The sequence below is a fragment of the Triturus cristatus genome, chromosome 7, assembly GCF_964204655.1.
Source record: "Triturus cristatus chromosome 7, aTriCri1.1, whole genome shotgun sequence".
Taxonomy (NCBI): domain Eukaryota; kingdom Metazoa; phylum Chordata; class Amphibia; order Caudata; family Salamandridae; genus Triturus; species Triturus cristatus.
This window is the reverse complement of record NC_140590.1, coordinates 321742647-321768599: the sequence shown is the minus strand read 5'-3', so window position 1 is coordinate 321768599 and position 25953 is coordinate 321742647. Positions and strand designations below refer to the sequence as shown.

General features: G+C 49.6%; 1 protein-coding gene across 3 annotated transcripts in view; it reads right to left on the bottom strand.

Annotated features, from left to right (window-relative positions):
* Positions 1–25953, bottom strand: part of PPP1R12C (protein phosphatase 1 regulatory subunit 12C) — a 1231266-nt gene that overhangs the window by 475923 nt on the left and 729390 nt on the right. The window lies entirely within an intron of this gene.

Sequence of the window (25953 nt, the reverse complement as noted above, 5' to 3'; positions counted from 1 at the left end):
ACCGACTTAGAAAGGCACAGCAACACAGGTAGTGGTTCTGCAACTCCCTCGAGGCCTGACCGCTGAAACAGAACCCTTGTGCAATGCATCGACCTGCCATTGCCAAGGCTTGTTGGCTCTGTACTCCAGAGATCTTCAGGTTACAAGAAGCGCCGGCCTCCAGCATCTTTTCCTGCCAAGATATTCGTCCTCACCGCATCCTCTGCACCGTGAGCCTGCGTCTTTGGTGAGCGCTCGAGGTCCTCTTGAGATTCCTGCGTCTTCGGCCAGTGGGTCCTCTTGATGGTCTTTGGCTTCAGGGGGCACCCCTGTTTGCTCAGCGCCTGCTCTGACTCTCCTGCAATTACTGAGTCCCTTGACCTTGCTGGTCTCAACGTTGCTCCTCTTTCTCTTACCACGTCTGTTGCTACTGCAGTGGCTTGTTACTGCTCCCGCCGGACACCGAACCCCTGGTTCTCGACTTCTGACATAAGACAGCTCGTGAACGGCTTCTCGTCTTCACACAGGGTAGCCTGGTCCTCACAGCAGCAGGAACAAGGTCAGCGTCATCACTCCTGCATCCTCCTTGATCGTTGGTCATTTCTCTTCCGTGCCTCCTGGTCATCTCCGAGTGGCAAAACTTCTGTCCCTTCTGCTTGCAGGTTCTTCTCTTCAAGAATCTACCCTTGGATTCCACTGGACTCTTTCAACCTCGCAAGCGGCATCTATCCTGAATTCCTTTATTGTAGTCTATGGCGGTTTCCGACGTCACTCCGCACCTATGCACCCGGCTTCCTTGGTGTAAGTATTCTGGTTCCTGGGGTATCCACAGGTGGGGTGACTCTCCAACCTTCTGTCTTTCACGTGGTTTCTTCAAGCTCCACTGGGATGAGTCCTTTAAAACTGCAACCACAACTTTCCCATGGACTTTTAGGGAGTATGCAGCTGTGTTTCTACCATGCACAGCGTCCGTGGGGTTCCTGGGTACTTACATCGGGTGGTTCCTTGAGTCCCCATCTCTTCTGATCCAAGTCCCGACTTCTGTTGCAGTTTGCATTCCACTTCTTAAGTATATGGTTTGGTCTCCTGGAGACCAATGTGTACGGTTCTTACTTAACTCTTCTGATTGAAGTATTCTTGTATATTTGTGTTGAGATCTACGGGTTAGAGATATACCAATGTGGTAGTGAATTGTGTAATAAAAAGCCCTATTTTTATAAATAAGCTGTGTGGTTCTTTTTCATTTAACCTACACTACATGATTAGACCTGAAAAAATAAGCCGCTCAGCACTACTTCTGAACTAAGCCTGAAGGCTGCTCTCCACAGCTACCCCTTGGAGAGCTTTCTATGGTTGTCTAAGATCACTAAAATCACCATAAGGGTTGTCTGGATTAGTGCAGGGTGCTACACTTAAATAAGTGTGCACCATATACTAAGCAAGCCTCCTACACTTGCAATGGCAGCAATAGGGCTAACCAGCACAGGGGCATTACTGCTTATGCAGCTATGCCCTCACATATATATCAAGCACCCTGCCTTAGGGCAGTCAGGCCTGCTGTGGTGGTATCTCTCAAACATAATACGCAGTTATCGGGGACAAGGCACACAGGGATGTGTCACAAAACTTGTTTTTACTTTTGTCTGCACCAAGACACAGCCTGCAATGGCAGTCGAGCATGTGCTTGGTGAGGGGCCCCCTAGGGTGGCACAATTCGTGCTCCAGCCCTTAGGTACCCTCTTTAGTACCTCAGGCCCTAGGTACCAGGGTACCATTTACTAGGGACTTAGAGGGTGCTAAAGGTTTTGCCAATTGTGGAACAATTGTACATTTTTAGGAAAAGAACTCTGGTACTGGGGACCTGGTTAGCAGCATTCCAGTAGACTTAAAAGTTGCATCTAATAACAGGCAATCAGTGTGTGGGGTTGGGAGGGGTGGAGGGGGCTGCAACAAAAACCCAGTTTCCTACATCTAAAAAAATCCAGGAGGAAGGTAAAAAGTTTGGGGAGAATCCTGCAAAAAAGTCAAGGTTGGCATTTCCTAAAACTTTAATTGTTAAATGCTGAAGATGGGCACAAACCTGTGAGAGACAAATCTGCTGTTAGTGCGACTTGTGGAATTGGGTCGTTAAAGGCCCGCCCGTTGTGTGTTTCACCACTACAGAGACCGAGGAGTGCAGCTGTCTACCAACACTAGATCTGTTAATTGACCCTGTGATCGATTCCACTGACGTGCTAAGCATTCTTGTAGTGGAGGCATGTGTAATCTTACACGAGGCACTATTACAATGCATGATGCCATCATCCCTAACAGTTGCATGAAAGTTTTGACTGTTAGGCATAGATTGTTTTTAAACTGTAGAAATAAAGCTTTGAATTCTCGCTGTACTGGGAGATGCTAGTGCTGTGTGAGTGTTTATCATTGCTCACAGATATGGTTGCTGTAGTGAGGGTTGAAGCTGGAACTTTTATAGATTGACTGTAAATCACAATTGATGAAGGAGGTTTATGGTGGCTTGAGTGCGTTGTAGACACCTTTGATATGTGTTGGCTTTGATGAGCCAATCGTCCAGATATGGAAAGACATGAATTTGCTGTTGTTCTAAAATGAACTGCTACTACTGCCAAACATTTTGTAAATACTTTGGGTGCTGTAGTCATTCAGAATGGGATTACTTTGAACTGATAGTGATTTCCAACTAACACAAATCTGAGATATTTGTGATATGCTGGATGTACTGGAATATGGGAGTATGCGTCCTTTAAGTCTAGTATGGACATAAAGTTGCCTTGCTGTAGAAGTGGAAGCACTTGTTGAAGGGGAACAATATTGAAGTGCTCCGACAGTATGTATAGGTTTAACAATCTGAGATCTAAGATTAGTCTTAGAGATTCGTCCTTTTTGGGAATTAAAAAAGTAAGGCGAGTAAACTCCTGATCCCTGATGTTGTAATGGAACCGGTTCTATAGCTCCTTCTGTTAAAAGAGCTTGTAGCTCTTGTTTGGGGAGCTGTTGGTGTGAGAGTTTGTCAATGTGAGGTGGAATATTGAGAGGGTTGCTGGTAAGCTCCAGGCATTAACTATGTTGGACAATATTCAAAACCCACTTGTCTGATGATATTGATTGCCAAATGGGAAGAAAGTGTTGTAATCTTCCTTCAATAGGTGATAAATGGAGGGGGAGATTTAGCAAGTCACTGCTTGTTAGTGAATTGGGAGTTGTGTGTTGGTGTACCTCTACCACTTCCCTTAAAATTGTTCCCTCTATGTTCACCCTTGTAGAATCCTCTAGAGGCGATGATTGCGTTTGTGTCTTGGATGAAGATGCGCTGCATCTATGGTGTTAGTTTTGGAGCCTCCTCTGTAAAAAGGAGCAACAAAAGGAACCTCTGGTAAAAGGAGATTGAAGTGCTCCCATAGATTTTGCCACTTTGGTATCCTTTTTCATCTTTTCAAGGGATTGGTCTATTTGAGGCCCAAACAGGTGTTACTTATCAACGGGTGCATTAAGAATAGTTTGCTGAACTTCTGGTTTGAAACCAGAAATTGAGCCATCTAGGTCTCCTTAGCAGAATGCTAGTGTTGATTCTCCTAGCTGCAGTATCTACAGCATCCAATGAACACTTGATGGAATTTGAAATAAGTTTCCCTTCTTGCACTAATTCCTGCCCCTTTTTTGTGCTCCTCTGGGAGATATTGCAATAATTTCCATTTCATCCCAGTGAGCTCTACTGCATCTGGCCAACAGACCTTGCACATTAGCTATACGCTAATGGTTGGCTGATTGAGCAGCAGCTCTCTTCCCTGATGCATCTATTTGTTTGGATTGTTTATCTGGAGGTGGTGCCTCTCCTGAAGTTTGTGAATTTGCCCTTTTACGGGCATTAGAGACCACCAAGGAATCCAAAGGCAATTGACCCCAAATAAAAACTGGGTCAGATGGCGAGTTTATATTTTTGTCCACCCCAGGTGTGAGTATACATGCTCTTATTGGGTCTTTAAAAATATTAGTATGCCTCATCACATCTTTTAACATGAGCAACATTTGTGTTTTGTGTGTGTTTCCTAAGGTTTTGAATAGGAAATCTTCTAGTCCTTCCTTGCGTAAAGATACTCCGTGATAATTGGCTGCCTAGCAATTAATTCCCGATATACATTATTATCAGGAGGTGAAGGTTTTGCTGGGTATATACATCAGGGTATATATATCAGGGTATATATATCAGGGTATATATATATCAGGGTATATATATCAGGGTATATATATCAGGGTCTGTATCTTGAGGTTGAATCTAGATTGCAACCATCCCATGGATCAGGTTGTGGCTGATTATAATTATTATAGTCATCCTCTCCTAAATCAGGATTGGTGTTAGGAGAACCTGATACTGTAATATGTAGAGGATCTATATCTGGTATAATGGGAATTGGTGAAGAAGGTGGAGGGGTTTGCGGAAAGTTAATAGGGCTAGTAGCCATGTCCTGTTTCTTCTCAAGAGGGATTCTGTACTCATTGTCTGCCTTCGAATTTGAAGGTATTACTGGTTTAGCTGTTGTGTCAAGTATCAGGATTTATATGAATCTTCTGTTTGAGGTCCAACTTTTCTTTCATTTTTTCCCCAAACCAGCTCCAGTGGTCTCAAGCGAGCGCGTTTTTGTTCTGGCGCCGAAAGTTTTGGTACCGAGCTAAATTTTTCCTTCTTTCCTATTGATCGGGAATGTTTCGTAACCGCAGGGGTATCGTTTTGGGCCTGAGCCGGAAGGCTGGATTGTCTGTTTGGGTGCAGAACCCAAGGGTGCACCGTTGGAAGCAGTATCTCGGTGCCGACCATGGCCAACAAGCATTGGTGGCCCAGAAGAACAAGTTACTTACCTTCGGTAACGCTTTTTCTGGTGGATACAGTATCTGCCTGTGGATTCCTCACCTTGTGAATATCCCCTGCGCCAGCAACATTCGGAAACTTTTGTAGCAGTCCACGCCGATGTGGTCGAAGACGACGTCACAGACACACGGCTCCGCTCGCGACTCCGCTGACGTCACCGGCTCCATAAGAAGACCCCATCGGCGTGATGACGTTAGTTCCGCCCCTTTTTTCCGTGCCTTCGAGGCACACGGACGGACTGACAGCAATATGTACATAAACAGTATACACAGTACACAATATGCATATCAACACACACAGTGTGGAGAAGAAACACCAAAGCACTAGAAATAACATAATGCCCTTGACAGTCAAACACATTTGAAACCATCAATGAATTACAGTCATAGAACCACTGGTATAGAAGGATGGACAACGGGGAGGCGGGTGGGTCAGTGAGGAATCCACAGGCAGATACTGTATCCACCAGAAAAAGCGTTACCGAAGGTAAGTAACTTGTTCTTCTGATGGATACATCTGCCAGTGGATTCCTCACCTTGTGAATAGATTCCACAGCAGTCCCCACTCCCGGAGGAGGGTGTCCATCCCCCTATACCAGAAAATCCTGAAGGACGGAACGAGCAAAATGTCCGTCCCTCCTCACCTCGGTGTCCAAACAATAATGTTTTGCGAAGGTGTGGAGGGAGGCCCAAGTTGCCGCCCTACAAATGTCCTCCACAGGAACACCCCTAGATAAAGCAGACGTAGAAGACTTTGCCCTGGTAGAATGAGCCCTTAAACCCTCCGGAGGCTCCTTACCAGCTAGGGAGTAGCATATCTTGATGCATAGTACAATCCATCTGGAAAGGGTGCGCTTGTGCACCGCACGACCCTTCCTGCAGCCAGCAAAGCCCACAAAGAGCTGGTCATCAATCCTGTAGTCTTTTGTCCTGTCCAGGTAGAAGCTCACCGCCCTCTTAGGGTCCAAGCGGTGAAGTCTCTCCTCCTCCTTGGAAGGGTGAGGGGGAGGATAAAAGGAAGGAAGGGTAATGGATTGCCCCAGATGGAAGGGAGTTACCACTTTAGGCAAAAACGCAGCCCTGGTCCGGAGCACCATTCGTTCAGCATGCACAGTCAAGAATGGGGGTTTTGAACTAAGAGCTTGAAGCTCACTCACCCTCCTTGCCGAGGTGATTGCAACGAGGAAAACCGCTTTAAAAGACAACAGTCTCAAGGGACACTTATGTAAGGGCTCGAAGGGAGAACCCATAAGATAAGTCAGTACAAGGTTTAAGTCCCATTGAGGTACAATAAAGGGAGTAGGAGGACATTTATTTGAGAGGCCCTTGAGAAACCTAAGAACAATAGGTGATTTAAACAAGGACGGCTGATCCGGCAGGCATAGGAAAGCCGACAAAGCCGATAAATATCCTTTAACTGTAGCCACAGCAAAGCCTTGCTGAGCAAGAGAAAGGGCAAACTGCAAAATGTTAGACAAACGAGCCTTCAAGGGATCAATTGACCTCTCTCCACACCAGAGAACGAATTTAGACCATCTATAGGAATATATAGATTTGGTGGAGTGTCGCCTGGCCGATAAAATAACATCCACCACATCCGGAGGGAGAGAGAAGGAATTCAGGTTGCCCCGTTCAATCTCCAGGCATGAAGGTGTAAGCTCTGGAGGTGGGGGTGTAGAACCTGCCCCTCCGACTGCGAGAGGAGGTCTGCACTCAGAGGGAGACGGAGCAGCGGGCACGAGGAGAGGTGGAGAAGATCTGTGTACCACACCCTTCTTGGCCAATCCGGGGCGATCAATATAACTTGGGCCCGGTCTTGGCGAACCTTCCTCAGAACCAGAGGAATCAAGGGTATGGGAGGAAACGCGTAAAGGAGTCGTGAGCCCCAACTCAACTGAAACACGTCCCCTAACGCTCCCTGCAACGGATACTGGAGACTACAGAATGACGGGCAGTGAGCATTCTCGTGAGTGGCAAACAGGTCCACCCGAGGAGTTCCCCACATCCGAAAGACGCGACGAACTACCTCTGGATGAAGCCTCCACTCGTGGTCGGCGGAGAACTGCGGACTGAGACTGTCCGCACGCACGTTCAGAACTCCGGCCAGATGATTTGCCATAAGACAAATCTGATGGTCCTGAGCCCAGGACCATAGACGCAGGGCCTCTCTGCAGAGACAAAGAGACCCCACTCCTCCCTGTTTGTTTATATACCACATCGCGGTAGTGTTGTCCGTCAGGACTTGAACAGACTGACCGCGAAGGGAAGGGAGGAAGGCCTTGAGCGCCAAACGTATCGCCCGTAATTCCAGAAGGTTGATGTGCAGCAACCTTTCTTCTGGAGACCAAAGTCCCTTGATCTCCAGATCCCCCAGATGAGCACCCCACCCTAGAGTGGATGCATCCGTAATCACTGTGGTCACCGATGGAGGCAGATGAAAGGGCTTTCCTTGAGACAGATTGCCCTCCACGCTCCACCAAGACAGATCCGCTGCAGCTTCTCTGGAGATCCTCACAGACTCCCTGAGATCTCCCTTGTGCTGATACCACTGCTTGCGGAGGCACCACTGGAGCGCCCTCATGTGCCAGCGTGCATGGTTGACCAACAGAATGCAGAAGGCGAACAGACCGAGCAGGCGAAGGACCTTCAGAACTGGAACGACCGCTCCGTTGAAAAATAAAGGAATCATCTCCTGAATGTCGAGAATCCTTTGAGGAGGAGGGAATGCCCGACACACAGTAGTGTCCAGTACCGCACCTATGAACAGGTTGCGCTGAGAGGGCACCAGGTGAGATTTGGGCACATTGATCGAAAAACCCAATTTGTTCAACAGCCGAGTTGTAACCTGCAAATGGCGCAGCACCTTCTCCAACGACTCCGCCTTGATCAGCCAGTCGTCTAAATAAGGGAAAACCGAAATCCCCGACCTTCTGAGATGGGCTGCCACCACCGCCATCACCTTTGTGAAGACTCGAGGTGCCGAAGTAAGACCAAACGGGAGGACCGCAAACTGATAATGTTGCGACCCTACCGTAAACCGGAGGTACTTCCTGTGCGACTTCAGGATGGGGATGTGAAAATACGCATCCTGCAAGTCGAGCGACACCATCCAGTCCTCCTGATTCAGCGCCTGAAGAACCTGCGCAAGGGTGAGCATCTTGACCTTTTCCTGTTTCAGGTAAAAGTTCAGGATTCTGAGGTCCAATATCAGACGCAATCTGCCGTCCTTTTTCGGAATCAGAAAATACCGGGAGTAGCATCCCTGACCCCTCTCCTGCTCCGGAACCACCTCTATCGCACCTTTCTGAAACAACTTCAGGACTTCCTCCTGCAGGAGAAGACGGTGGTCCTCCGAGAAAGCTCCTTGGCAAGGAGGGTAATTTGGAGGGAATTCCCGAAAGGGAAGGGCGTACCCATTTTCTACAAGATCCAGAACCCAGAGATCTGTAGTTACAGATTCCCAATCTTGTAGAAAATGGGTAAGCCGGCCCCCCACAGGACCAGCATGATCCTGAATGTCGAATCTAGGGCTGTTTTGCGGTGGTGGGAGGGGCTGAGGAAGAGGAAGAGGAGGAGGAGAGTTGACGGCCACGTGAGCGACCTCTAAGTCTTCCTCTATATCCCTTGGAGCCTTGCTGCTGTTGCTGCTGCTGCTGGGTTGGCCTATAAGAACGAAAACTCGCCCTTCCAAATCCTCTGTACCTCTTGAAAGTACCTCTCGGCTGGGATTGAAGGCCCAACGACCTAGCCGTAGCCTTACTCTCTTTGAAGCGCTCGAGAGCAGCATCAGCCTTCTTCCCGAACAGACCAGACCCATCAAAAGGCAAGTCCAATAAAGTTGACTGGACATCAGAAGAGAATTCGGAGGACCTAAGCCATGCACCCCTCCTGGTGGCAACTGAAGACCCCATGACCCTGGCAACTGAGTCTGCTGTATCCAGACCACTCTGATTAACCTGGCGAGCAGCCGCCTGGGCATCCGATAGAACTTCATTGAAGCCTCCTCTATCCTCCTCTGACAGTTTTGGCGCCAACTTTTTAGCCGAGTCCATAAGCGCATGGATATAGCGCCCCAACAGACAAGTCGCATTTGAAGATTTTAATGCCATACTGGCTGATGAAAAGACCTTCTTGGCCGATTGGTCCACCTTTTTTGCCTCCCTGTCCCCTGGGACTTGAGGAAATGCCCCTTTTGACTGTCCAGAACAAGCCGCCTGAACTACTAGGCTTTCAGGTGAAGGGTGTGAAGATAAAAATTCAGGATCCCATGGAGCCACCCTATACCTTCTTGCGACTACCTTGGAGACCGCAGGAGCTGAGAAAGACTTGCGCCATACATCCAGCACAGGTTCCAAAATTGCTTCGTTGAAAGGCAACAGAGGCTCTGAGACCGCAGTTGGAGAATGCAACACCTCAGTTAAAATATTGGACTTGAATTTGGTGGATGGCAATTGAAGGTCCAACAACTCCGCAGACTTTCTAATTACTGCATGATAGGGTGCTGCGTCTTTAGAGGGTTCGTCTGATGGTGGAGTGATCTCCCACTCCGGAGACAAATCCAGACCACTTGCCTCCTTCAATTCGTCGAACACCTCATCGGATTCGACCAATTCCCCCTCTTCAGCCTCTTCCAACAGAAAGCGTCTCTCCTCTAGCACTCTCTGCGCCTCCCTTCTCGAACGGATCCGCACCTGCGGCGTCTGCGGCGCCGTGTTCGAATCAGACGGCGCCGGCAGTGGCGTCGAACGTGGATCAGCTGGAGCAGCCGCCGTCGAACGAAGTCGAGTCGGCGCCGGCGAAGAGGGAAGCGGCGTCGATGTTCTCGGCGCCGGCAGCTGCCAAGACGGCGTCGCTGGGAAGAACGGCATAAACTGTGCTTGAGGGTAAACCTGCGGCACTCCCAGATTGAAAGCCATCGGACCCATAGGTGCACCAGAGGTATTCATGGCCCGTGAGAACACCCCATACATTGCATTGAGATAATGCGAGGGGTCCTGACCTGGAGTAGGGAAAGCAGGATACTGGTCAGGTAGCACCGGACTCGGGCCTATCGGCGCCGACGGTGGAGCAAGCGGCGTCACAGACTCACCCGGAGCCTGACGATCCTCATCCTGGGCCGGAGTCGGAGACGGAGCCGGAGGACTTGCAGGATCTGGAGATGGAACCGGCGCTGGAGATGACACCGGCACAGGGGATTCAGCCGGAGCCGGCGAAGGCACCGGAGAAGATGGAACCGGAGGCGAAGTCGGGACAGGAGAGGGAGACACTGACTCTCTCCGACGTCGAGCTGGCGATTTCGACTTTGACGTCGAAGATTTATGATGCGACGAATGCCTCCTCTTTTTCTTATGCTTCTTGCTCTTTGAAGCATGTCCCGAAGTCGACTTGGAAGCCGACCTCAACCTCGACCTGGATCTTCTTCCTCTTTTCTCCTTCATCCGGGCGATAAAGAGCTTTGCTTCTCTCTCCTTAAGAGCCTTCGAGCTCATTTTCCTGCAACTTGAACAACCTCCCACATCATGGTCCGAGGACAAACACCAAACGCAATCGTCGTGCGGGTCGGTGATGGACATGTGCTTGCCACATTCTCGGCAAGGCTTAAACCCAGACTTCCTTGTCGACATTTTTAGAAGATAGACAGAGAAATCCAGAAAACATACAAAGTAACCAGAACAGCTACCAGTAACGATTCCCGAAATCCGTTGGCGTCGTCGGCGCGGAAAAAAGGGAACTGACGTCATCACGCCGATGGGGTCTTCTTATGGAGCCGGTGACGTCAGCGGAGTCGCGAGCGGAGCCGTGTCTCTGTGACGTCGTCTTCGACCACATCGGCGTGGACTGCTACAAAAGTTTCCGAATGCTGCTGGCGCAGAGGATATTCACAAGGTGAGGAATCCACTGGCAGATGTATCCATCAGAAGCCTTTTGTTTGGTGGAAGAAAGTTTGGGGGCAAAGGGGCTTTATTACTCACGGCACTGCGTCCCGCTTGAACTTCTCCTAACCCAAACTCAATCTCTAGTTCAGAGTCTGATTCTTGAATAGAGAAGGCCGCCTCCTCACTGCTGCGGATGCCTCCATTTACTCCTGCTCTGTATCTTCTCCGAAGATATCCAGGGTGTGTTCAATGTTCCTTCGTCGAGCCAGACGGTCCCACAAATTCTTTTTTGATCAGAACGATCGACAAGTGTTACACACTTCTTGCTTGTGCTCCTGTGAGAAGCACAAGCTGCAGATTTATGCAGGTCCGTTTGAGGATACTTGGAATGGAAGAGAAAACAAAATAAAAAATAAAAAAAGGAGTCTTTTCCATCAGCAGAAGACTGGATAATATCAATCAATCAATCACAGGTTTGTTAAGTGCGACAACTCACCCGTAAGGGTCTCAAGACACTGGGGAGGAGGGGAGGTGCAGGTTCCAGTCCTTCAAGCAGGGGGTCTGTCGAAGAGACAGGTTTTGAGGTTTCTTGTGAAGATGGGGAGTGATGTTTTCTGCCTGAGGTGGAGCGGACAGACGTTCCATGCTCTGGCTGTGAGGAAGGAGAAGGAGCGGCCTCCTGATCTGGTCTTTTGCCGTGGGGAACCACGGCGTAGGAGAGCTGGGCTGATTGTAGGGTTCTTTGAGGTGCGTGGAAGTTGATTCGGCTGTTGAGGTATGCTGGCCGGTGTTGTGGCGTGCTCTGTGTGCGTGGGGGAGGATCTTGAAGGTGATTCTAGCCTTGATGGGGAGCCAGCGGAGTGTGCACAGGTGTTGGGAGATTTGGCAGTGTCGTGGTAGGTTGAGCACCAGTCTTGCGGCGGCGTTCTGGATGTTTTGTAGCTTGCGGGTGAAGTTTGTTTAATCCGGCGTAGAGTGCGTTGCCGTAGTCAAGTCTGCTGGTGACGAGGGCGTGGGTGACATTCTGTGCTCGAGGGGGATCCATTTGAAGGTCTTACATAGGAGGCGGAGGATGTGGAAGCAGGAGGATGTGACGGAGTTGATTTGGCTGTCCATTTTGAGCTCGGAGTCTAGGATGATTCCAAGGATGCATGAGTGGTCTGTGGGGGCGGGTGGGCTACCGAGGGCGGGGGGCCACCAGGTCTCTTTCCAGGCGTCGGGGTGAGGGCCTATGATGAGTACTTCTGTTTTGTCAGTGTGGAGTTGTAGGCAGCTGCTTTTCATCCATTTGGCGACAGCTTCCATGCCTTCTTGAAAGTTGCGTTTGGCTGCGTTGTCTTCGCTGGATAGGGAGAGGATGAGTTGGGTGTCGTCTGCGTATGAAACAATGTTGAGTCCGTATGTTCTGACAATGGGGGCGAGAGGAGCCATGTAGACGTTGAAGAGTGTTGCGCTGAGGGAGGACCCCTGGGGGGCTCTGTAGGTGGATGGTATATGGTACGAGAGGAAAGTGGGGAGTCTGACCCACTGCGTTCTGCCGGAGAGGAAAGAGCAGATCCAGTCGAGGGCCTTGTCCCGGATACCTGCGTCCTGGAGTCTGCGTATTAGGGTGCAGTGGGATACCATGTCAAAGGCCGCTGAGAGATCAAGGTGGATGATGGCTTCGGTTTCTCCTGTGTCCAGTAGGGAGCGAAATAAGTCTGTTACGGCGAGGAGGGCGGTTTCTGTGCTGTATTTTTTCCGAAGCCGGATTGTGATGGGTCGCGGATGTTGTGCTCCTCGATGACTGTGGAGAGTTGGCTGTTGATGGCTTTCTCGATGACTTTCGCTGGGAACTGGAGCACGGAGATTGGTCTGTAGTTTTTTAGGTCGGTGGGGTCCGCCGAGGGCTTCTTCAGGAGGGAGTTGATCTCAGAGTGTTTCCAGTCGTTGGGGAAGAAGTCGTTAGCCAGGGAGTGGTTGATGGTATGGCAAAGCATGAGAGCGATGGTGTCGGTGGCTCTGTATAAGATGTGGTAGGGCAGGGGTCCGTGGGGGCCCCGGAGTGGGTTGACTTAATCGTCTTCAGTGTGTCTTCGGTGGTGAGGGATGTCCAGCTGTCAATTGTTGGCTTCAGGGTGTTGGAGGTGGCTGGTGGGAGTTACGTGTGTTGGTTGTCTTCGAAGTTTTCGTAGATGTTTTTGATTTTGCGGTCGAAGAAGGTGCTGAGCTTGTTGCAGAGGTCTTGTGAGAGGGGAATGTCAGTCGACTCGCTGGTGGGTTGGGCGAATTCCTTGATGATGTTGAAGAGTTCTTTGCTGTAGTGTGCGTGTGTGGAGATTCTGTCTTCAACTGCAGTTTTCCTTGTGTTTCTGATGAGCTGGTGGTGGGCAGTGGTGGCGGCGGGCAGTGGTGGCGGCTTTGAAGTTGTTGTGGGCTTCTGTGGATTTGGAGTTCCTCCAGGTCTTTTTGAGGCGGCGGCAGGTGCGCCTGGACTCGGGGGTAAACCATCTGGCCTTGGCGTGTGCGTTGTTGTTCTTGAGGGGGGCTATGGTGTCACGCTGTCGGTAATCCATCTGTATAGAGTTCGGGCGGCAGTGTTGGGGGTGTCGTCTTCCGTGATGGTCGGGGTGGAGTTGCTGAGTGAGGTGGTGAGTTGGTAGTCAGTGATTTTGGTCCATTTTCTTAGTGGGAGCAGGTGCTGGTGTCTGTGGATGGTGGGTGTTCTGAAGGTGAAGTGGATGCATCGATGGTCTGTCCACTGGAGTACGGTGGTATGGCAGAAAGCGATGAAGTTTCCTGTTGTGAAGAGGGGGTCGAGGGTGTGTCCCGCTGGGTGCAGGGGTTCTATCACAATCTGGCAAAGTCCAATGTAGTGGAGGTTGTCCAGGAGGGATGTGGTGTTGGGGTCTAGTTGGTTGTCGAGGTGGAAGTTGAGGTCTCCCAGCAGGGTATACTTGGTGGATGCGATGGCATGAGGGGAGATGATGACCATGATGGATTTGGCGAACAGTCCACGGGGTCCCGGTAGATGAGGGTTCCCTGGAGGGTGGTGGTAGGGCTGGCCAGTATCTTGGATAATACGGAACGGAGGTTAAGTCAACGGACGCGGCATGACCCGAAGGCCGCCAATGATGCCTTCTATACAGAAGACAACGTTTTCCTATTTCCTTGACACAGAGAATGGTGAAACTCATACGAAACAATACTGACTAGGGTACAGTGGGTTGCGCACTGAGGGGACCCAGAAGAACGGTTTCGAACCAGAGCGCAACCCATGTCCAAACCCGATTGCAGAAAAAAATCTATCCAACAATGGAGTTGATGCCCATAAGCATTAACAGAGAAAGGTGGAGTCACTTTACTTAGTGACTGGAAAATAATCCTTTGAAGAAAAACAACTTGCAAACATCCGGACCCAACACGAGATGGCAGGAGTATGCAAAGCATGTGTATCTACAGTACACATGCCTCGAACATATAAATATATACAGATATTTATATATACACACACCACACGCACACATATATACACCCACACACACATATATACACCCACACACACCTATATACACACACACCTATATACACACACACCACACGCGCACACACACACACACACACCTATACACACACACACATCTATATACACACACACACACATATATACACACACACACACATATATATATATACACACACACACATCCACACACCACACACATACACAGACATCACAAATATACACACACATCCACACATATATATATATATATAGTTAGATATACACACACACACCACCCACACACACAACCACCGACACCACACACACACACACCACACACACACACCACCGACACCACACACACATACACACACACCACACACACACCCATACACACACACACCAATATATATAAATATATACACACACATACAACACATTTATACAGCACACACAACGAACAAGTTATTTCGGTAACAATATATCTGTAAGAAACATTAGTGATAGATTCCTTACCTTAGAATTACCCCCAGGCGTTAGACTGGATCTGGAAAGCTTGTCAGCAGTACCCCTGCGCGTCGGAAGCTGGCGTTGTGCGGCTCCGCGTCCGTCGTTGGCATCGTAGTCGAAGAGAGGACGTCGCGGCAGCTACTTAGACGCTGCCCCCCGCGCGCTGACGTCAGTTCTGTACACGACTTTCCGCACCAGGAATGCAGAGCCATGCAAGACACTGACCACTGGTGCATAGAAACTTGGGCCCAGAAAGGGGTGACCTTAAGCCTAGAAATCAATTCGCAGAACGGGGAGGATGGGTGGGGCGGTAGGAATCTATCACTAATGTTTCTTACAGATATATTGTTACTGAAGGTAAGTAACTCGTTCATCTGAAAGAAACACGTTAGTGATAGAATCCTTACCTTAGAATAGATACCCCAGCAATACCAATCCCGGTGGTGGGTCTGCGAACCAAGATCACACCAGGAAGTCCCAGAGAACAGAACGGTCAAAGAAGCCGTCTCTCCAGACTTATGCAAAAACAACAGTTGATGGACAGAATGCCGAACAATGTCATAAATTCACCCCAGTACAGAGATCTGGGCCTAAATCCATTTTTTTTGCTCACCATGCCATTCCAGTTAGAACCCAGCCATATGCAAATCAGTCTTGACCATGGGCCTCATAGGAACAGTCCAGCCCGAACTGCCAAGCCAGGTCATCCCATGGACTGGAAACAAGCATACTAGGACCGGTTTCAGGGCTTCACCCCTCTTCAGCCAGGATAGCTTGATTCCAGAGGAATGGAGAGCACGGGACCTACGTCTAGGCATACCCGTCCTACTCGGGGTGACAAATGCAAAAACAACAGTTGATGGACAGAATGCAGAACAATGTCATACATTCACCCCAGTACAGAGATCTGGGCCTAAATCCATTGTTATTTTGCTCACCATGCCATTCCAGTTTGAACCCAGCCAAATGCATTCCGTCCATCAATTGTGTATCTTTTGCTTTCTCGCGCTAAGTGTGCCAGGTATGCCCAGACGTGGGTCCTGGGCTCACTGTGCCACTGGAATCAAGCTATCCTGGCTGAAGAGGGGTGAAACCCCGAAACCGGTCCTAGGATGCTTGTTTCCGGTCCAGGTAGGACTGGAACCCCTGATCTGCGCAGATGAGCTGCGACCACCGCCATCACTTTCGTGAACACCCGAGGGGGGCTGGTAAGGCAGAAGGGGAGCACGGTAAACTGAAATGTGTGTCCTGCAGGTCCAACGCTACCATCCAGTCTCCAGGGTCGAGGGCAGACAAGACCTGAGCCAGAGTCAACATCTTGAACTTCTCCTTCCGGAGGAAGCGATTGACGTCCCTGAGGTCCAAGATAGGACGCAGGCCCTTGTCCTTCTTGGGCACCAGAATGTAGTGGGAGTAACAACCACGTCCTATTTCTGGTGCGCTCGATGGCCCCCTTGGCCAAGAGGGCCACGACTTCCTGTTGAAGTGCCAAGTGATCCCCCGACATGCGGTGGCATGGCTGGAGGGGTAGTCTTGAAGGGAAGGGAGTAGCCCCTTTGGACTATTTGTAAAACCCACCTATCCGAAGTGATGGTGCGCCAGTGGGGGAGGTGATGGTGAATCCTGCCACCCACTGGCGTTTCATGGGCCTGAAAAACCAGACAAGGAAGGTTTGGAGACAGTAGTGGCTGGGGTGGAGGTGGACTGACCCGCCCGCTGGCCCCCTGACCCGGCGGGACCCACATCCGCGGCCGCGCTGAGAAACCAACGTGTCGGGGGCGCCCCTTCCGTGCCCACGAAAGGAGCGAAAAGCAGAAGGCGGAGGAGGGCGTGTGGCAAAAAGGCCCAAGGACTTGGCCGTAGCTTTGTTGCCGAAAAGGCGATAGCCATCGAAGGGCATGTTCAGTGTGTTCTGAACATCCCCAGAAAAAAACAGTTGTCCTCAGCCAGGCGTGGCGACGGAGCGCCACTGTCGCGGAAATTGCTCTGCCCAGCGACTCGGCGGTGTCAAGGGCACAACGAATAGATAACTTGGCTGCATCCCTCCCTTCAGCAATAGCTTGAGAGCACTGGCCGGGCCTCCTCCGGACATTACGGCAGCACATACGCCACCGTATCCCACACAGAGTGGGAATAATGGCCCAAGAGGTATGCGGTGTTCACAGACCACAGCCCTGAATTGGCGGAAGAAAAAATCTTGCCGAAATGCTCGTTTCTTGGGTTTCCTGTCTGGTGGTGCGGTAGGGAATGCACTCTGGGACGAAGAGGCTTGGACAACCAAGCTCTCAGGGGTGGGGTTTTGGGAAAGGAAAAGGGGGTCGCCCGGGGCCTGGCGATGGCGTTGGGCCACATTCCTATCCACAAGACCCCCTGTGTTGGGCCTGGACCAGGTGCCCAAAAGAACGTCCAGTGCATCGTTAAAAGGCAGCAGTGGCTCCGATGAGGTAGCTTCCGGCTGAAGCACTTCTGTCAGGAGGTTAGTCCTGACGACCACTGTAGGGAGCTCGAGGTGGAGAGTCTCAGCCGCCCTACGCAACACCACTGCATAACTTGCACCCTCCTCCGTAGCCATGGTAGGAGGAGTCAGCATGCCACGGTCAGGAGAGGTATCAAGACCACTGGCTTCCCCCAACTCCTCTGCCCAGTCCGGGTCAAACTCACAATGTGCTGTGAGAGGGTCCTCAGACCCCTCACCGTCCTCTCCTTCCTCCAAAGGCTGATGAACAGGCCGAAAATAAGGAGGATGGACATAGGGATAGAAATCCCCCGTCCGGTGCCATATCCACTTCAGGGGTGAAACCGGAGGCGACATCGTCCGGTGGACCGGGCGATGTCTGAGGTGGTGCCGGTGTGGTTGACGTTGGTGGAGTTGTCACAAGGTCAATCCAGGCCCGGATCCATGGGGGTCCTGCGGCGCCGGAGCAGACAGCGATGCCGGAGCTGCCAACAGTAAAGGGCTAGAACCCCCAGTCGGGCCCGCGGAGCCCAAAGGCGCACCGGTGGAGCCCGACGGCCCAAAGAGGCTAGCCATGGCTGACAAATTCCAGCAGCTGGGCCGGAGTCGCCGACTGACCCGGAAAGGGCAGGTAGTCCGACAGCGACTGCGTGGGCTCTGCCGGAGACAAGTGGCCGGCGAGGGGAAGTCGGAGAGTGATGTCACTTCTTCGACTTCTTGGAATGCTATGTCTTACCTGACCCAAGTGCAAAGACTTCGATCCCGATGAACGGTGATGGCGGCTCTGCGACCGGTCCCGTGACCTCCCACGGACTTCTTGCAACTTTCGGGACCTCTCCCGCAAAGCCTTCGGTGGCATGGCCCGGAAGTCGGAGCATGACTTGGGGTCGTGGTCGCACTTCAGACAGTTAAGACACGCGGCGCGGGTCTGTCACCGACATCATGCAATGACAGTCCCCACAGGACTTGAAGCCGGGCATCCCTACTGAACCAAGAGTCGATCGACTAAAAAAAATAGAGACAAAAAGCCTTAAAAAAAACTCAGTCAAAAAGTGACTGGGGGTACCGCTCTCACCGGATCTGCGCTTGCTGGCGCGGAAAAAGAAAGAACTGACGTCATCTCGCGAGGGCGGCGTCTAAGCAGCTGCCGCAACGTCGTCTCGGCGACCACGACGCCAGCGACGGATGCGGAGCCGCACGATGCCACCTTCTGATGCGCAGAGGTACTGCTGCCGAAAATTTTACGGATCCAGTCTGATGCCTGGGGGTAATTCTAAGGTAAGGAATCTATCACTAACGTGTTTTTCAGATACACATACATACAATACACACACACACACATATATACACAACTCACATCTATACAACACACACGAATGAGGCTATGGGCATTAGCACTGACTATTGAAATGTTTTGATTATAAGCGCTGCAATGGCGGAGAGCAAACTAGCCATTTCAATGGAGAATTGTTAGTCAGCCAATAAGAATGAACTAATCGTATTTAAAGGTATGTCAAGTGATACTTTCTTTGCAATTGACATGAATAAGGCAGCTTTGGCGAAACGCGTCATCAAAATAAATTTCAACATGAAAACGGTCAGTGCTCTGTGGTTCCTTGGGGAAATCTTTGGTAACGATCCAGACCCAACGGCAGAAAAAAGAATCTGAAGATGGCGACCAAAGGTGGGAGCTTCGGGAGGAAGTGCGTCGACGTCACAAAGGACAGCAAATGGTGGTATGCCGAGGCCCACCTGGGCCATGAAAAGAAAAAAAAAAAAAGAAAACAATTCCGGACCCAACCACTAGATGGCGGAATAATGCACAGCATAGTGAATCCAGAAAGATTCATGCTGCAAAAATATATATACCTACCAATGCTGCAGCAAGTCTGGCACAAGGTCCAGAAAGCACAGGGAAGGAAACCACTTCCTATGCAGATGGTGACTCACTCACCAGTGATATGTCATCAGAAAGTGGAAGCATGAGCAGTATTGGCGAATCAAGTGAAACAAGAAAACCTGACGTAGGAGAAGAAATTGATCTTTTAGCCTCAGATTGCTGCCAAAACAAGAGACCTTGCAATCAAAAGAGGCAAATAGAATCAGAAGAAACGCAAGGAGAAGGGAAAGGCGCAAAAGGAGGAAATGTAAAACCAAAAAAGACAATGGTGCAGAAAACTAATGCAGATGACAATACCATCAATCTTTTCCCCATAGTGCTGAGAGAGGCGGAAAAACAACTATTGGCTTTGACTCTCCGATGCAAACATCAGACAACGGGGAGCTGGCATGAGTCCTTTCAAGCCCAAATCTACTTTCATCCCAGTCATGCCCAAGGACTGTGAGAAAGTGGCTCTGTATGGAATATGCTACTTACCAGTATGCATCAGTTCTTGGCATGTAGAGCTACAGAGCCACACACTTAGGATAAGATCGCCATCTGGTGTTGGGCTCGGATGATTGCAGGTTGTCTTCGGAAGAAGCCTTTTGGTCACGAGATAGGTGACTCCTCCTCTGGACAACAGTGCGCATGGGCATCCACTCCATCCTCAGATTGTTTTTCGCCATGATGGGAAATGATGGAGTGTATAAGAATAAAGAGAAAGGATGTCCATGTGTAGTGTCTAATTAAGACAATGCTGGAACAGATACAGGTCCCGGGGAGGCGGGTGGGCTCTGCAGCTCTACATGCCAAGAACAGATGCATACTGGTAAGTAGCATATTCCGTTCGAGGCATATGAGCTGCAGATCACACATTTAGGATAGACTATATAGCAGTGTCTCCCCTAGCGGTGGTCACCTGTATCCGTTGCAGCAGTTTGGAATAGAGTTTTTAGGACAGCTTGGCCTACTGAAGCTTGTTGTTTGGATTGCACATCAACACAGTAATGTTTAGTGAAGGTGTGTGTGGTAGACCATGTGGCTGCTTTGCAAATATCTTCTAAGGGAATGTTCCCTAAGAATGCCACGTAAGCCCCTATTTTACGCGTGAAGTGCGCCCTAGGGGGAACTGTAAGAGTGCGTTTAGCTTTTTGTTAACATATTTGGATACATTTAACTATCCACCTGGCTATACCTAATTTGGAAATGGGGTTGCCTTTATGTGGTGGAGTGAAAGCAACAAACAGCTGTTTGGTTTTGCGAAAAGGTTTGGTTCTGTCGATGTAATAAAGCAAGGCTCTTTTAACATCCAAGGTATGAAGGGCTCTCTCAGCTACTGAGTCTGGATTAGGGAAGAAGACTGGTAGCTCGACTGATTGGTTAAGATGGAAAGGGGAAATGACTTTAGGGAGGAATTTCGGGTTTGTCCTAAGAACCACTTTGTTACGATGTAGTTGTAGGAATGGTTCTTCAAGAGTTAAGGCTTGTATTTCACTTACCCTTCGCAGGGATGTGATTGCGATAAGGAAAGCCACTTTCCATGTTCGGAACTGCAGTTCGCATTTATGCATAGGTTCAAATGGGGGACCCATGAGCCTTGTTAAAACAATATTGAGACTCCACACTGGGGAAGGTGGTAATCTTGGAGGAATAATCCTTTTAAGACCTTCCATAAATGCTTTGATGGCTGGTACCTTAAAGAGGGACAGGTGTTGTCTATTTTGCAAGTAGGCTGCTAAGGCCGATAGGTGTAGACGTATGGAGGAATACGCTAAATTGCATCTTTGCAAGTGTAGTAAATAGCAAATAATGTTTTGGATGGAAGCATCCAGTGGACGTATATCATTGTTAGCGCAGTAAATGGCAAATCTTTTCCATTTTGCAGCATAACACGCCCTAGTAGTAGGTCTTCTAGCTTCTTTTATGATATTCATACAGTCTGGTGGGAGGTCGAGGTAACCGAACTCTAAGACTTCAGGAGCCAGATTGCCAAGTTCAGTGACTGTGGATCTTGGTGTCTGATTTCTCCATGGTTCTCGGTTAATAGAGCCAGGGAGAGGCGCAATTTTTGATGTGGAACTAGCGATAGTTCCAGAAGTGTCGTGAACCAGGGTTGACGTGCCCAAGTGGGAGCTACAAGGATCAGTTTTAGCGACTGTTGTTTGAGCTTGCGTACCACAAATGGAATGAGTGGGAGAGGCGGAAAAGCGTATGCAAATCTGCCTGACCAGTTCATCCATATTGCATTGCCCTTCGACTGTGGGTGTGGAAACCTGGCGGCGATGGTTGGGCATTTCGCGTTTTCGTGAGTGGCGAACAGGTCTATGTCTGGTTGGCCCCATTTTTGGAAGAATGGGAATAGGACTTTGGGGTGTAATTCCCATTCGTGGATTTGCTGTGTCTGGCGACTTAGGAGATCGGCAACCTGGTTGTGAACCCCTGGAAGGTGTTCCGCTAGCAGGTAGATGTTTTGGGGAATTGCCCATCTCCAGATGTTCTGTGCGAGTTGGGACAGTTGGAGAGAATGTGTCCCCCCTGCTTTTGTATGTAGTACATTGTCATGTTGTCTGTGCGGATGAGGACAGTTTTGTTCTTTAGATGTACTTGAAAGGATTTCAGTGCTAGGAACACCGCTAGAAGTTCTAGGTGATTGATATGGAGCAGTTTTTGTTGAGTGGTCCATCTGCCCTGAGTGGTGTGTTGAAGGAGGTGGGCTCCCCACCCCGTGAGAGATGCGTCGGTGGTCAGCACTACTTGTGGAAGAGGCTCTGAGAACGGTCGCCCTTTGGACAGGTTGATGGTGTTCCACCATTTCAGTGAACAAAGTGAGCGACTGTCCACCAACACCAGAGCGGTAAGTTGTCCGTGAGCCTGGTTCCACTGTTGTGCTAGACATTCTTGCAAGGGACGCATTTGAAGTCGTGCGTGGGGTACGATGGAGATGCATGACGCCATCATGCCTAACAGTTGCATAAACACTCTTGCTGGAAGAGAGTGTTGAGTTTGAAATTTTAAGATGAGGTTTTGTATGTTGGCTATCCTGGCTGTGCTGGGATAAGCTATGGCCTTGGACGTATTTATGGTGGCTCCCAGATATTGATGTATGTGGGAGGGTCGCAGTTGAGATTTGGGATAGTTGATGGTATATCCCAAGTTGTGTAGGGTTTGAATAGTGCGGTGAGTGTGGAGAACGCATTTGTCAAGAGTATTGGCTTTTATGAGCCAATCGTCGAGATAGGGGAAGACCTGGATTTGTCGTCTCCTGAGATGCGCTGCCACTACGGCTAGGCATTTGGTGAATACCCTGGGTGCGGTTGTTACTCCGAATGGGAGAACTGTAAACTGATAATGCTGCCCGTCTACCACAAATCGTAGATACTTCCTGTTAGCGGGATGCATAGGGATGTAAGAGTAGGAGTCCTTGAGGTCCAATGTGGCAAGGAAGTCGCCTTGTTGAAGTAGTGGGAGGACTTGTTGGAGAGTGATCATATGGAAGTGATCTGAGTGTATGTACTGGTTTAGTAGTCTGAGGTCAAGTATGGGTCTTAAAGTCTCGTCCTTTTTGGGAATGAGGAAGTATAGAGAATATACTCCTGTACCCTGATGTTGGAGTGGAACTGGTTCTATGCGTGTTTTTGAAGCAAGGACCGAATTTCCTGTTTGAGGAGTGTAAGATGGTGTGGTGACATTGGACGGTGTTTGGGTGGTATGTGTGGGGGGGTGTTTGTAAGTTCGAGGCAGTAGCCAACCTGGATAATTTGTCTTACCCACTTGTCTGTTGTGATGGAATTCCAGACAGGTAGGAACTGTTGGAGTCTTCCCCCGACTGGAGTGGAATGGTCTGGGGGGAGTGGGGGCAAGTCACTGTTTAGTGGCTGGAGAGGTGCGGGTGTTGGTGTTGCCCCATCCGCTGCCCTTGGTATTGTTTCCCCTATATCCTCCTCTAAAATATCCTCTGTTAGGGGATGTTTGTCCGGAGGTTGTGGAAGAGGTGTCTGTTCCCACATTTTTGGAGGCTCCCCTGTAAAAGAAGCGTCGAAAGGAGCCTCGGGTTTGTGGAGACTGTAATGCTCCCATTGATTTGTCTCGTTATCTTTCTTCATCTTCTCTAGTGCAGTGTCTACTGCGGGTCCAAATAGTTGCTCCTGATTGAATGGTTGAGCAAGAATGGTTGTTTGTACTTCCGGCTTAAAGCCGGAAATATGTAGCCATGCGTGGCGTCTAAGTAATACGCTTGTGTTGACCGCCCTAGAGGCGGTGTCCGCTGCGTCTAGTGCACATTTGATTGAGGCATTAGATATTAGCTTTCCCTCTTGGATGAGGTCATTGGCCTGGGATTTGTACTGATCAGGCAGGTGTTGCAAAAGATCTTCTAGTTGATCATAATGAGCCCTATCATATTGGGCCAATAGGGCTTTTGTGTTGGCAATACGCCAGTGGTTAGCAGCTTGTGCGGCAACCCTTTTGCCCGAGGCCTCTAAGAGCTTGGACTCTTTGTCTGGGGGCGGTGTGTCTCCTGTTGTTTGGGAGTTAGCCCGCTTTCTTGCGTATGACACGACTAAAGAGTCTAGAGGGAGCTGCGCCTTAATGTACGCGGGATCTTGTGGGGCCGGTCTATATTTTTTTTCAATTCGGGAGTTAAGAACCCTAGCTCTAACAGGGTCTTTAAAAATCTCAGTGGCGTGTTTTATCACTCCCTTAATCATGGGCAAGATCTGAACTGATTTTTGCGACTGCTCAAATGTGTCAAGGAGAAAGTCCTCTTCAGGTGTATCTGTGTGCATGGTGACGCCATGGAACAGTGCCGCCCTGTTAATGAGCTGTCCAAACCCTAAATGGTCATCAGGAGGGGAGTGTTTGGAGGGGTATGTAGTGGGATCAGGAATATCAGGTAAAGGGTAAGCCCAGTCATCTAAGGGTGCCGTATCCGGGAGTGTGAAAGGATCATTAGGATCAGTAGGATTATTAACGTCATCCGGGTCTCCCCCTCCCCCTAAATCATCATCATCATCATCATCATCATGTGGAGGAGGTGTATGTGAAGGAGATGGTAGAGGAGAAGGAGGTGGGGCAGAGGGGGTGGGATGAGAGGTAATATAGGAGAGGAAGGACGAATGGGTGAGGTGGCAAAGTCCTTCTTCTTTACGGGAGCTGGAGGAGGTGTTGTGTCCAGCTTCCTTTTCTTATATGGCACAGCGGTGACATGTCCGGTTTTTGGATTGATATAAATCCTTTTTTTGCGTGGGATCCGGGCGAAAAAGTTCCTCATTATCCGAAAGTGGCTTTGGCGCCGACTTTTTCGGTTCCGATCTGTGTTTTGGGTGATCGCTAGAGTCTTTGTGGACTTTTTTCGGTACCGAGGATGGTTTCGGTGCCGAAGAACTTTTCGGTGCCGGTGGAGACTTCGGTGCCGAAGAACGTTTTGGTGCCGGTGGAGATTTCGGCCTCGGTGGTCTCGGAGCCTGCTTCGGTGCCGAAAGGGGTTGAGACTTCGGTGCCGAAGTTATTGTGGGCACAATAACATGAGGTTTGCTCGAGCCCGAGCCACCTGCAGGCTTTTAATTTTTCGGAGCCGGGCCCGAGGGCGGGGCTTCTGAAGACGATTTTCGGTCGCGACTGGGGCCAGCTGGCGGAGTCTTGACCAATGTCTTTTTTGGGGGGGGTTGGGGTAGGGGCACTGGTATTCACTAGTTGCCCCGGAGTGATGAGGTCATCAGAATCGTCCGCTTCGGATACGATTTGGAGGTCTTCGGAGTCGTCTTCCGGGACATCCTGGGTAAAGATGTCCTCTGGTTTTGGAGCTGGTCTGGCCGTGATATGGCGTCGAGCTCTTCGGTCCCGGATGGTTTTCTTGAAACGGAATGCGGCGCAGGCTGGATAGTTGGATTCGTTATGTTCCGGCGAGAGGCACAGGTTGCAGACCTCGTGGTGGTCACTGTGGGGGAACTTTGCTCCACATTGGGGGCATTTTTTAAAAGGTGTCCTTTCCATGAGCCGTATCCGGAACCGGTCCGATTGGATTTCGACGTCGAGTTGTAAAGGTTTCGAAAGCTGGATTTCAGAAATTTTCAGCCGGAGTGGAAAATTTCATCCGAACCCAATGGCGGAAAAAAACAATCTGAGGATGGAGTGGATGCCCGTGCGCACTGTTGTCCAGAGGAGGAGTCACCTATCTCGTGACCAAAAGGCTTCTTCCGAAGACAACAACAACCTGCAATCATCCGAGCCCAACACCAGATGGCGATCTTATCCTAAGTGTGTGATCTGCAGCTCATATGCCTCGAACATACTGTTCCCAAATAGGTATAGGGTGTACAGAGTCCACAGTCCCCAGAGGTTTGGCAGAAGCTAAAGTTAGATATAACCTTACTCTCTAAAGTGGTAGCTTGGTCAAGCAGTAAGGCAGTATCAGAGTACAGTGTAAAGCATTTGTTGTACACAGTCAGCAAATGGTCTCACACACTCGAACTGAACTCTAGGCCAATGGTTTATATAAAAAATATATGGTTGTTTTAGTTTAGAACCAACAATAGGTATCAAAATATACTTTCTCAGAATGAGATGCTTTAGTTAAATACTTTGCAATAGGCAATTGACTTTTGCAGATAATAGTTACAGTTTTGTTGCAATAGGCAACACAATTTCAAACACAATAATACATTGAGCTCAATGGGAGTTTTAAGTTAGGAGCAATTGATTACTTTCAGGATTACTTTTCTAACTCCAGGACTGGATCCTAGATTCAGTCCTGGGACAGTTCTTGGAAACAAGTGAGTACATTTGTTTTAGTTACTGTTGTGATTTTTAAGCAATATTTTGCTATTTTGAAATTCGACACTTCGAAACTTTTGGTAATCAAATTACCAATGTTATCCTATGGTGGAAA